The 10,627-nt window shown below is 34.5% G+C and overlaps 1 long non-coding RNA gene across 1 annotated transcript; it reads right to left on the reverse strand.

The window, feature by feature from the left end:
- Window positions 1-322: 322 nt before the first annotated feature.
- On the reverse strand, window positions 323-837 carry LOC142233217 (uncharacterized). Its single transcript, XR_012721358.1, has 2 exons — window positions 643-837; window positions 323-580 (listed from the first exon to the last, which is right to left on the reverse strand). It is a non-coding gene; the product is annotated as an uncharacterized LOC142233217 (long non-coding RNA).
- Window positions 838-10,627: the final 9,790 nt, after the last annotated feature.

Consider the following 10,627-nt stretch of genomic DNA (forward strand, 5'->3'; position numbering starts at 1 on the left):
AGATACCACAACCCACACCCAGAAAAAAGTGACCCCTTCTTTAAGTTAAAATGAACTCATTGTGAAGAAAGTTGAACTTCGTATAGCGCCAAAGACATTTTTATTTGTTTGAACGATGTGATTTTCGTAGAAATTAGGTATAATGCATTCCATATATTAGTTAACATTTTCCTATATTTATGTACCACTATACTACAGAATGAAAAAATTTAACTGATTTGAATTCATATATGGAATGATTTTATTGAAATTTTTTCATTCATTTGGACAAATCTTACACATTTGTGGTAAAACTTTTACTTCATAATTAGAACTGCTTACCTTCGTTTTTAAATACAATTTTATTTATTTATATGAGCAATTTTATCTTCAATAAAAGACATGTTTTATTAATACATTGAATATATTTATTAAGAATCAACAGCATCGAATCTCCTTGAAATATTAGTTTATTATTCCGCTGTTTCCAATTTCCATGTGATATTATCAACTGTAAAACACACTTTTTCTTCTTCTTGTACTTTTCACTTTTAATAAGTTGCTGCCTAACGATTTTGTCCTCCTTTTACAATTTCAATACCTACAAATATAAAAAATCATAAACCATTTTTGTTACAAAAGGTTAGCGTCACTGAATATTACCTGATAATTGAAGATTCCAAAATGAAGACAAATGAAAGGGTTGTTATTCTGCTGGTGTTTTCTTTCTTTATATACCATCACGAACATTGATAGATTTATTTTCAAAAAACGAAATTTTTCTCACTAATTTAAAATAATAAATATTTTATATATTTTATTTGTTATTTATTATATTATTTTACAATATTATTTTTTAACAATCTTTCCGTATACCACAACAACGCGATTCGAACTAAAAAAACAACCCACGCGCAAACATATCGATTACACCCACGCGCAAACACATCGATTGCGATGACAGGTATCGATTACAGGTAGACAATAGAAATATAGGAAAATTTCCTTAAGTTTTGATTGGATTGCATACTTCTTAGTACGAATGAACTAAAATATATTTCTATGCCAAGTGTTGTTCGTATGTATGAAAAACTTTCTATTATAAAGGAAGTCGCAATTATCATTTTATAAGAAATTTTACTAATTTTGAGGAAACTTGGTTTTAGTTCGGGTTTTGTTTATTTTTACGAATGCTTTGTTATCCGTGAATAAAATTTTCTTGTTCTGTAGTAAATTCTTATACCCAGCGAAGAAAATAGTATGAGTAAAATTCCATGCCTTATTCTAGTTAATGAACTATTCCTAACTGCTTACAGTATAGGATATTTTTACTGAAACGAGTAAATTTTATTATTTCTCACAAAATTTAACCTTAATGGAAATAAAATGGATAAACTATATTGATGAAAAATTTTTCCTTTAGTTTCGAAGGCACTTTTTTCTGGGTGCAAGTAATTCGATTGTGGATGACAGTCTTTCGTAGTAGTTTCTACGAAATCCATGGTGGAGGGTACATAAGATTCGGCCTGGCCGAACTTATGGCCGTTGATACTTGTTATCAATATAATAACATTTTAGATGAGGACAATTATATTTTTCTTAGAACCATGTTCACTGAGCCAACATGGTTGCAGTTTAAAATGTTACATGGTCTCCGCAAAAATAGCTCCTATCATATTATTTTGCTCTTCGAATATGATTGTGACAATCATGTTTCTTCTCTGCGTGTATCGACTCAAGAGCCCACCCTGAGCATTTTTGCCAAAGACACCATGTGTCTATCTCGTCTCCTTCTGGGTGTTGCAAACATATGCACTAACTTATAATACCCTATTCCACAGTGTGGAGCAGGGTATAAACAGGGAAAAAATTATAGACAAAAGAAGCATAAAGATCACAACATAGTTCATTATTTCTTTAAATTTGTAAATGTTACTACCAATGCGTTCATCATGAACTTCGTATAAAGACATTCTTGCAATTTTGAAGTCCAATTTTTTCCTTCAAACAACAAAATTTTCTTTAACTAATGAAAAAACCTAATTATGTCTAATAAATTTTCTTGAATTAGTCGAAAAAAATATTTACTTATTTTTATCGGCATGATGCCAGCGTTAGTAATACTGTTTAGTTAAACTTTTCTAAAAAAGAAATACAATTTTCTAAAATTAAACGAAAGTTTTTTCAGTGTGCTAAACTTTCCGCATTTACATCATTCATTACAACTGATCTACCCTTTAGTGTGAAATATATAAATCCGTATGCTAATCCACACATTTGTTTATATCAAACAGACCTACAGTTATTATAGATGGTGCTCATAAAAGTTTAAGACGGATTTTTGTTACATATGAACCGTAAGGCGTTTTTCCCTAAATGAATACAACTGATGTATAAGGAGCAACTTGTGTAATTGAGATGGTTGGCTAATATCTTTCCATATTGGTGGTTTTGCATTCAGCCATTATAGCCCACATCCCAAGTGTACAACGAGGATAATAAATCGCTTTATAACCTAAAGGCAACACAAAAAAGCATTTAAACGAAATGAAACTGACATCACGATTGGTAATTTTCTCAAATAATACAGCAATTGTCTTCACTCTATATTCCTTGTAAGCCATAATCAGCAACCAGTAACGGTTACTGGTTGCTGCATCAATGTAATCGTATAGCCCAAGTGGGTGTTTTATTCCATGTGAGTGTGAATAGACATCGTAGTTGGGCCGAAGGGCGAAATTTGATTTTTCAATCTTTGCATTAATGATATGGAAATAGAGATTTATTTTTTTTAATACGAGGTTGGATATAGAATCAATATGGGTAATGTAGAAATAAAGATCATGTTTTGTGTATTTAAAGGTTATAACAATCAATGAGCAATAAATAACCACCAAAATCACAATAATGAAACGCCACTTTGTCCTTCTTCAAGGAGCACACTCACTTATTTCATTTCATTCATTTCATTCATTTCATTCATTTCATTCATTTCATTCATTTCATTCATTTCATTCATTTCATTCATTTCATTTATTTCATTTATTTCATTCATTTCATTCATTTCATTCATTTCATTCATTTCATTCATTTCATTCATTTCATTCATTTCATTCATTTCATTCATTTCATTCATTTCATTCATTTCATTCATTTCATTCATTTCATTCATTTCATTCATTTCATTCATTTCATTCATTTCATTTCATTTCATTTCATTTCATTTCATTTGTACAAGGGTTGACTTTTATATTTCGGGATTGGGCAACACTAGCATTTCTATCTGCCAATTGACAGTTCTATCACAAAGCTTGACATTTTTGAGGTTATACGTACTCAGAACGTTTTGACATACCAGAGCTATTTGTGTTATTTGCAGGAACTCAAAAGATCCACCTCGAATTAAATAGTAAACATTGTCATGCGATTAATTGTTACAACTTTCGACTTGGATTAACTCAACAACAGTGCATGAAGCTCCATCCAGGACCTGGGCTTATCGATGGCATGTGAATTTAACCGAGGTCGCAGTTCACTCCAAGACGAATTTCGTGAAGGTCGTCCAAAATCAGATGTTGTTCCGGAAACCATTGATGCTGTGCTCTGACTGATAGTTCAAGATCGTCATGTGACCTATCGTGAGATTGGGACAGCTTTAGGCTTTAGTTGGACCAGTATACATTCAATATTGTTGGCAGTGTTGCGAGTATTGGGGATTTTCCCCCAAATCGGGGATATTTTTCGTGGATGAGGGCAATTTCCACAAATTTGGGGAATTTTCGAAATCTGTTCAGTATAATAAATCAGATTTAGAGATAAGGTGAATATGAAATTCTTTACGTCTACTTGCTTAAAAGAAAACTTAATAGTGGGAGAATGTAAATTCTACTCTCTGTGCAAAATTTAACGAAAATCGGTAGTAAACTTTGGGCTCTGTGGTCATATGAGTGTAAATCGGGTAAAATATATACATGGGAGCTATATCTAAATCTGAACCGATTTGGCTGATATTTTGCAAGTTTTTCGAGACTCATAAAATATTCGGATGTACGGAATTTGAGGAAGATCGGTTGATATACACGCCAATTATGACCAGATCGGTGAAAAATATATATGGCAGCTATATCTAAATGTGAACCGATATGGACTTATATGCCCTAATTTGCTTAAAATTTTGCACATGAAGAACAATTAGTACTATAGTCAAGTGTGCCAAATTTTATTGAAATCGGTTCAGATTTAGACATAGCTCCCATATATATCTTTCGCCCGATATGCACTAATATGGACCCAGCAGCCAGAGTTTTACCCCAATTTGGTTGAAATTTTGCACTAGGAGTACAATTAGTAGTGTAGCCAAGTGTGTCAAATTTTATTGAAATCGGTTCAGATTTAGATATAGCTCCCATGTATATCGTTCGCCCGATTTACACTCATATGACCACAGAGGCCAATTTTTTGCTCCGATTTAGTTGAAATTTTGCACAGGGAGTAGAATTAGGATTGTAGCTATGCGTGCCAAATATGGTTGAAATCGGTTCAGATTTAGATATAGCTCCCATATATATCGTTCGCCCGATATGGACTAATATGGTTCTAATAGCCAGAGTTTTGGCCCAATTTGGTTGAAATTTTGCACTAGGAGTACAATTAGTAGTGTAGCCAAGTGTGCCAAATTTGGTTGAAATCGGTTCAGATTTAGATATAGCTCCCATATATATCTTTCGCCCGATTTACACTCATATGACCACAGAGGCCAATTTTTTGCTCCGATTTAGTTGAAATTTTGCACAGGGAGTAGAATTAGCATTGTAGCTATGCGTGCCAAATTTCGTTGAAATCGGTTCAGATGTAGATATAGCTCCCATGTATATCGTTCGCCCGATTTACACTCATATGACCACAGAGGCCAATTTTTTGCTCCGATTTAGTTGAAATTTTGCACAGGAAGTAGAATTAGGATTGTAGCTATGCGTGCGAAATATGGTTGAAATCGGTTCAGATTTAGATATAGCTCCCATATATATGTTTTTCTGATTTCGACAAAAATGGTCAAAATACCAACATTTTCCTTGTAAAATCGCCACTGCTTAGTCGGAAAGTTGTAAAACTGACTCTGATTTTCCTAAACTTCTAATACATATATATCGTGCGATAAATCATAAATACACTTTTACGAAGTTTCCTTAAAATTGCTTCAGATTTAAATATTTTCCCATATTATTTTACTAACATTGTGTTCCACCCTAGTGCATTAGCCGACTTAAATTTTGAGTCTATACATTTTGTAGAAGTCTATCAAATTCTGTCCAGATCGAGTGATATTTAAATATATGTATTTGGGACAAATCTTTATAAAGGGTGATTCTTTTGAGGTTAGGATTTTCATGCATTAGTATTTGACAGATCACGTGGGATTTCAGACATGGTGTCAAAGAGAAAGATGCTCAGTATGCTTTGACATTTCATCATGAATAGACTTACTAACGAGCAACGCTTGCAAATCATTGAATTTTATTACCAAAATCAGTGGCAGAAAATCCGCTTTTTTATCGACAAATTTTGTTCAGCGATGAGGCTCATTTCTGGTTGAATGGCTACGTAAATAAGCAAAATTGCCGCATTTGGAGTGAAGAGCAACCAGAAGCCGTTCAATAACTGCCCATGCATCCCGAAAAATGCACTGTTTGGTGTGGTTTGTACGCTGGTGGAATCATTGGACCGTATTTTTTCAAAGATGCTGTTGGACGCAACGTTACGGTGAATGGCGATCGCTATCGTTCGATGCTAACAAACTTTTTGTTGCCAAAAATGGAAGAACTGAACTTGGTTGACATGTGGTTTCAACAAGATGGCGCTACATGCCACACAGCTCGCGATTCTATGGCCATTTTGAGGGAAAACTTCGGAGAACAATTCATCTCAAGAAATGGACCGGTAAGTTGGCCACCAAGATCATGCGATTTGACGCCTTTAGACTATTTTTTGTGGGGCTACGTCAAGTCTAAAGTCTACAGAAATAAGCCAGCAACTATTCCAGCTTTGGAAGACAACATTTCCGAAGAAATTCGGGCTATTCCGGCCGAAATGCTCGAAAAAGTTGCCCAAAATTGGACTTTCCGAATGGACCACCTAAGACGCAGCCGCGGTCAACATTTAAATGAAATTATCTTCAAAAAGTAAATGTCATGGACCAATCTAACGTTTCAAATAAAGAACCGATGAGATTTTGCAAATTTTATGCGTTTTTTTTTTTAAAAAAGTTATCAAGCTCTTAACAAATCACCCTTTATATAGCCCCCAACACATTTGACGGATGTGATATGGTATCGAAAATTTAGATGTACAAAGTGGTGCAGGGTATAATATAGTCGGCCCCGCCCGACTTTAGACTTTCCTTATTTGTTTTAATTATTTTTTTCCCGTAATGGTTGCTTGTTTTATTTTTATACTATGGTTTTTGTTTATGAATATTGATCAATAAGATATAATAATATTTTCTAATGTAACTTTTTTTAAATGTATGGAATTATGGAATTTGAAGAAAAAAATCGGATTGTAATTTAAAATTTTGGGTATAAAGGGTGATACGGTCAAAATTTGGTCAAGGGAAAACGCGTGTAAATCGGTGAAATCGTTTATTTAAAAAATCAAATTAAATTTATTTTTCAAGTTCAATTAGTATAAAATTCAGGAAAAATATTCAGTTAGGCTTTCGCTTTTCCAAATCCGAATTGCCGGGCCTCACGCTTGACACCTGCCATCAGATTTTGTACAGCCACCTTGTCCACCTTCTTCGCCGCAGAAAGCCAGTTTGCCTTGAACTGCTGCTCGTCCTTAGCAGTTTTTTTTTTGGTCTTTTTTAGGTTCCGCTTGACAATAGCCCAGTATTTCTCACTTGGGTGGAGCTCTGGCGTGTTGAGAGGGTTCTTGTCCTTGGGAACCACCTGCACGTTGTTGGCGGCGTACCACTCCATGGCCTTTTTACCGTAATGGCAAGATGCCAAAACAGTACGGAACAACCGTGTTTCTTCAGGAAAGGCAGCAGACGTTTATTCAAACACTCTTTCACGTAAATTTCTTGGTTGACAGTCCCGGAAGCTATGAAAATGCTGCTTTTCAAGCCACACGTACAGATGGCTTGCCAAACCAGATATTTCTTTGCGAACTTTGACAGTTTTATGTGCTTGAAAATATCTGCTACCTTTCCCCTTCCTTTTGCCGTATAAAACTCCTGTCCCGGAAGCTGCTTGTAGTCGGCTTTGACGTAGGTTTCGTCGTCCATTACCACGCAGTGAAACTTCGTCAGCATCGTCGTGTACAGCCTCCGGGATTGCGCTTTGGCCGTCGTATTTTGTTTATCATCGCGATTTGGAGTCACTACCTTCCTGTAAGTCGATAGTCCGGCTCGTTTTTTGGCTCGATGCACACGCAAAGAAAAAAAACGTTTGGAAAACGTTTTTCTTTTGTTAGAGTTTTTTGAATTGCTTCGAAAATTTTAAACTTTTATCACCAAAAAAATTCGTTTGTTACAAAATTTTTATTTTTTCAATAAAAAAAGTTATTTTTGAAACAACAACACAGTCCATTTCGTTTATATCAAACACTGTTCTTTTCTGACTTTAGGTCTTTAATAAGACACATTTTGCAGTTCAAAATTTAATATACTACAATGTAATGTTGAACATTTTTTCGGAATCTTCCGAACATATCTGGAATATATGTTAAAAAAAAACTTTGGTCGAAGCAGGGATCGAACCCACGACCATTGGCATGCAAGTCGGACGTAGCAACCACAGCACCACGGTGCCAAACTAAATGTTTGTTTCTGTTAAATAAACTTTGTTTATTCGGTTCGTGGGCGCCGCAAGCTATGCTATATAAATATAACGTATATGGATATTTATCTATTGATGACCATAACAGGTACATAGCTCAGTGGTTAGTGTGTTGGCTTACAAAGTGCATGGTCCGCGGTTCGATTCTCCGTCCAGGCGAAAGGTAAAAAAAAATTTAAAAATTTATTAAATCGTATAATTTCTTCTACATTGTTGGTATTACAGGAAAAGTTGTTAAGAACTAAAAAACATCGTGGATGTGAGAAAGATGTGAGGGAAAATGCAATTAGCAAGAAAACAATGTTTTTTTTTTGAGTTTGTCCTTATGAAATTGTTTTTACATCCTGGAAAAGAATAAACGTTTATCACAAAAAGTATATACTTTTCTCCCAAATACACTTCCTTACAGCGAAAAGCAAATGAGAAACGAACTTTGTTTGTCTAAAATTTCGTTTGGGAGGAAAGAATTATTTTTTTGCGTGCACGGTTGTAGACGATACACCCAGCTTATTTGCGGCATCTCGGAGAGAGAGGTTAGGGTTTCGCTTGAAACTACCGGCAACTCTCTTTGTCGTCTCAGCGGCTTCCGGTTTTCGATTTCCCCCCGATCCAGACTTCCTGGCTGTCGACAAACGTTCCCCAAACACTTTAATTACATTTGTAACGGTTGATTTGACAACTTTTAGCGATTTTGCCAGCTTTGCGTGCGAGTAGCTCGGATTTTCGCGATGCGCGAGCAAAATTTTGATACGCTGCTCTTCTTGCTTGGACGGCATTTTGACAACTGAAGAGTGAATTCCAAAATCAAAATAGGAGCAACATTCTACACACACACACCTTCAAAATGAGAGGTTTACAGGTTTTTTAAATGCAAAATTGAAAGAAATACGTCAAGTTTATATTGACCAAATTTTGACCGTACACCCTTTATAAATACAGATTAAATATTTATTAATTTTTATTTTTTAAGAACAATTTTTTGTCTAAAAGCACATTAAGTATGCTCTAATTTTCAATTGCATTTCCTAATTTATCGTTTTTCTTTGAAAAGTTACAGCGAAAATTGTGATATAAGACCACTTTTTTCCAAAATACAAAAAAGGCCATAAAATATTAAAACAACAATTTTTAAATTTTTTTTCTAATTATTCTTTTTTATGTATTTCTGAATATCCATCAATAAAAAATAACAAAATTTTAAAATTGCGGCTTTCCTGAATTAATCGCCACTTTGCCTACCGCTCAACCCACTGTGCGTCGGTTGCATTGGATATTGGTGGTTGAAATTTTTTTTTTACCAATTGGTGTTTTCAGATTGCAAATGTTGGTGTTTACTAAATACACTGGTCGGTTGCGGTAGATCGCAGCCGTTCTCTGGTGTTGGTCCTCTTCCGCGAACATCACTGATTTGGAATATATCCCAGCAAAAACTAGGCAACCACATCTCATTACAATTGACATTACCAGGAGTAAAGCTGTCATTACACGTTGCATTACATTGCGGCGAGTTATAATGACTAACTTGTAATGACAAAAATAAATACTTCTCGGTAATCTTTGAATTGTTATTCTCAAATTTTATGCAGTTGTAGTTAACGAATTAATAAAATAGAATAAATGATGGTACCATTAGGTATAATTATTCACATAATCGAGCGCTTACATAAAAAATCAAAAAGAATATGTAATATAACGGTAATTCTGAAAAATTTTCCGTTAAGAAATTTTTATCACAAATATTTCATAATAATTGTGTTTAATGACATTGTCATATTATGTTATAAAATAAATGCTTTCTTATACCTCATTCACATTACACTTCCAAAATGCGCTTAAACTAAATTTCGAATGCCATTTGCCTTATAAAAACCAGTAAGGAAAGTCTAAAGTCGGGCGGGGCCGACTATATTATACCCTGCACCACTTTGTAGATCTAAATTTTCGATACCATATCACATCCGTCAAATGTGTTGGGGGCTATATATAAAGGTTTGTCCCAAATACATACATTTAAATATCACTCGATCTGGACGGAATTTGATAGACTTCTACAAAATCTATAGACTCAAAATTTAAGTCGGCTAATGTACTAGGGTGGAACACAATGTTAGCAAAAAAAAAATATGGGAAACATTTAAATCTGGGGCAATTTTAAGAAAACTTCGCAATAGTTTATTTATGATTTATCGCTCGATATATATGCATTAGAAGTTTAGGAAAATTAGAGTCATTTTTACAACTTTTCGACTAAGCAGTGACGATTTTACAAGGAAAATGTTGGTATTTTGACCATATTTGTCGAAATCAGAAAAACATATATATGGGAGCTATATCTAAATCTGAACCGATTTCAACCAAATATGGCACGCATAGCTACAATGCTAATTCTACTCCCTGTGCAAAATTTCAACTAAATCGGAGTTAAAAATTGGCCTCTGTGGTCATATGAGTGTAAATCGGGCGAAAGCTATATATGGGAGCTATATCTAAATCTGAACCGATTTCAAGCAAATTTGGCACGCATAGTTACAACGCTAATTCTACTCCCTATGAAAAATTTCAACTAAATCGGAGCAAAAAATTGGCCTCTGTGGGCAAATGAGTGTAAATCGGGCGAAAGCTATATATGGGAGCTATATCTAAATCTGAACCGATTTTGCTCATATTTTGCAAGTTTTTCGAGACTCATAAAATATTCGGATGTACGGAATTTGAGGAAGATCGGTTGATATACACGCCAATTATGACCAGATCGGTGAAAAATATATATGGCAGCTATATCTAAATCTGAACCGATTTTCACGATCCCG

This window comes from Haematobia irritans, chromosome 4 (assembly GCF_050003625.1).
Source record: "Haematobia irritans isolate KBUSLIRL chromosome 4, ASM5000362v1, whole genome shotgun sequence".
NCBI lineage: Eukaryota > Metazoa > Arthropoda > Insecta > Diptera > Muscidae > Haematobia > Haematobia irritans.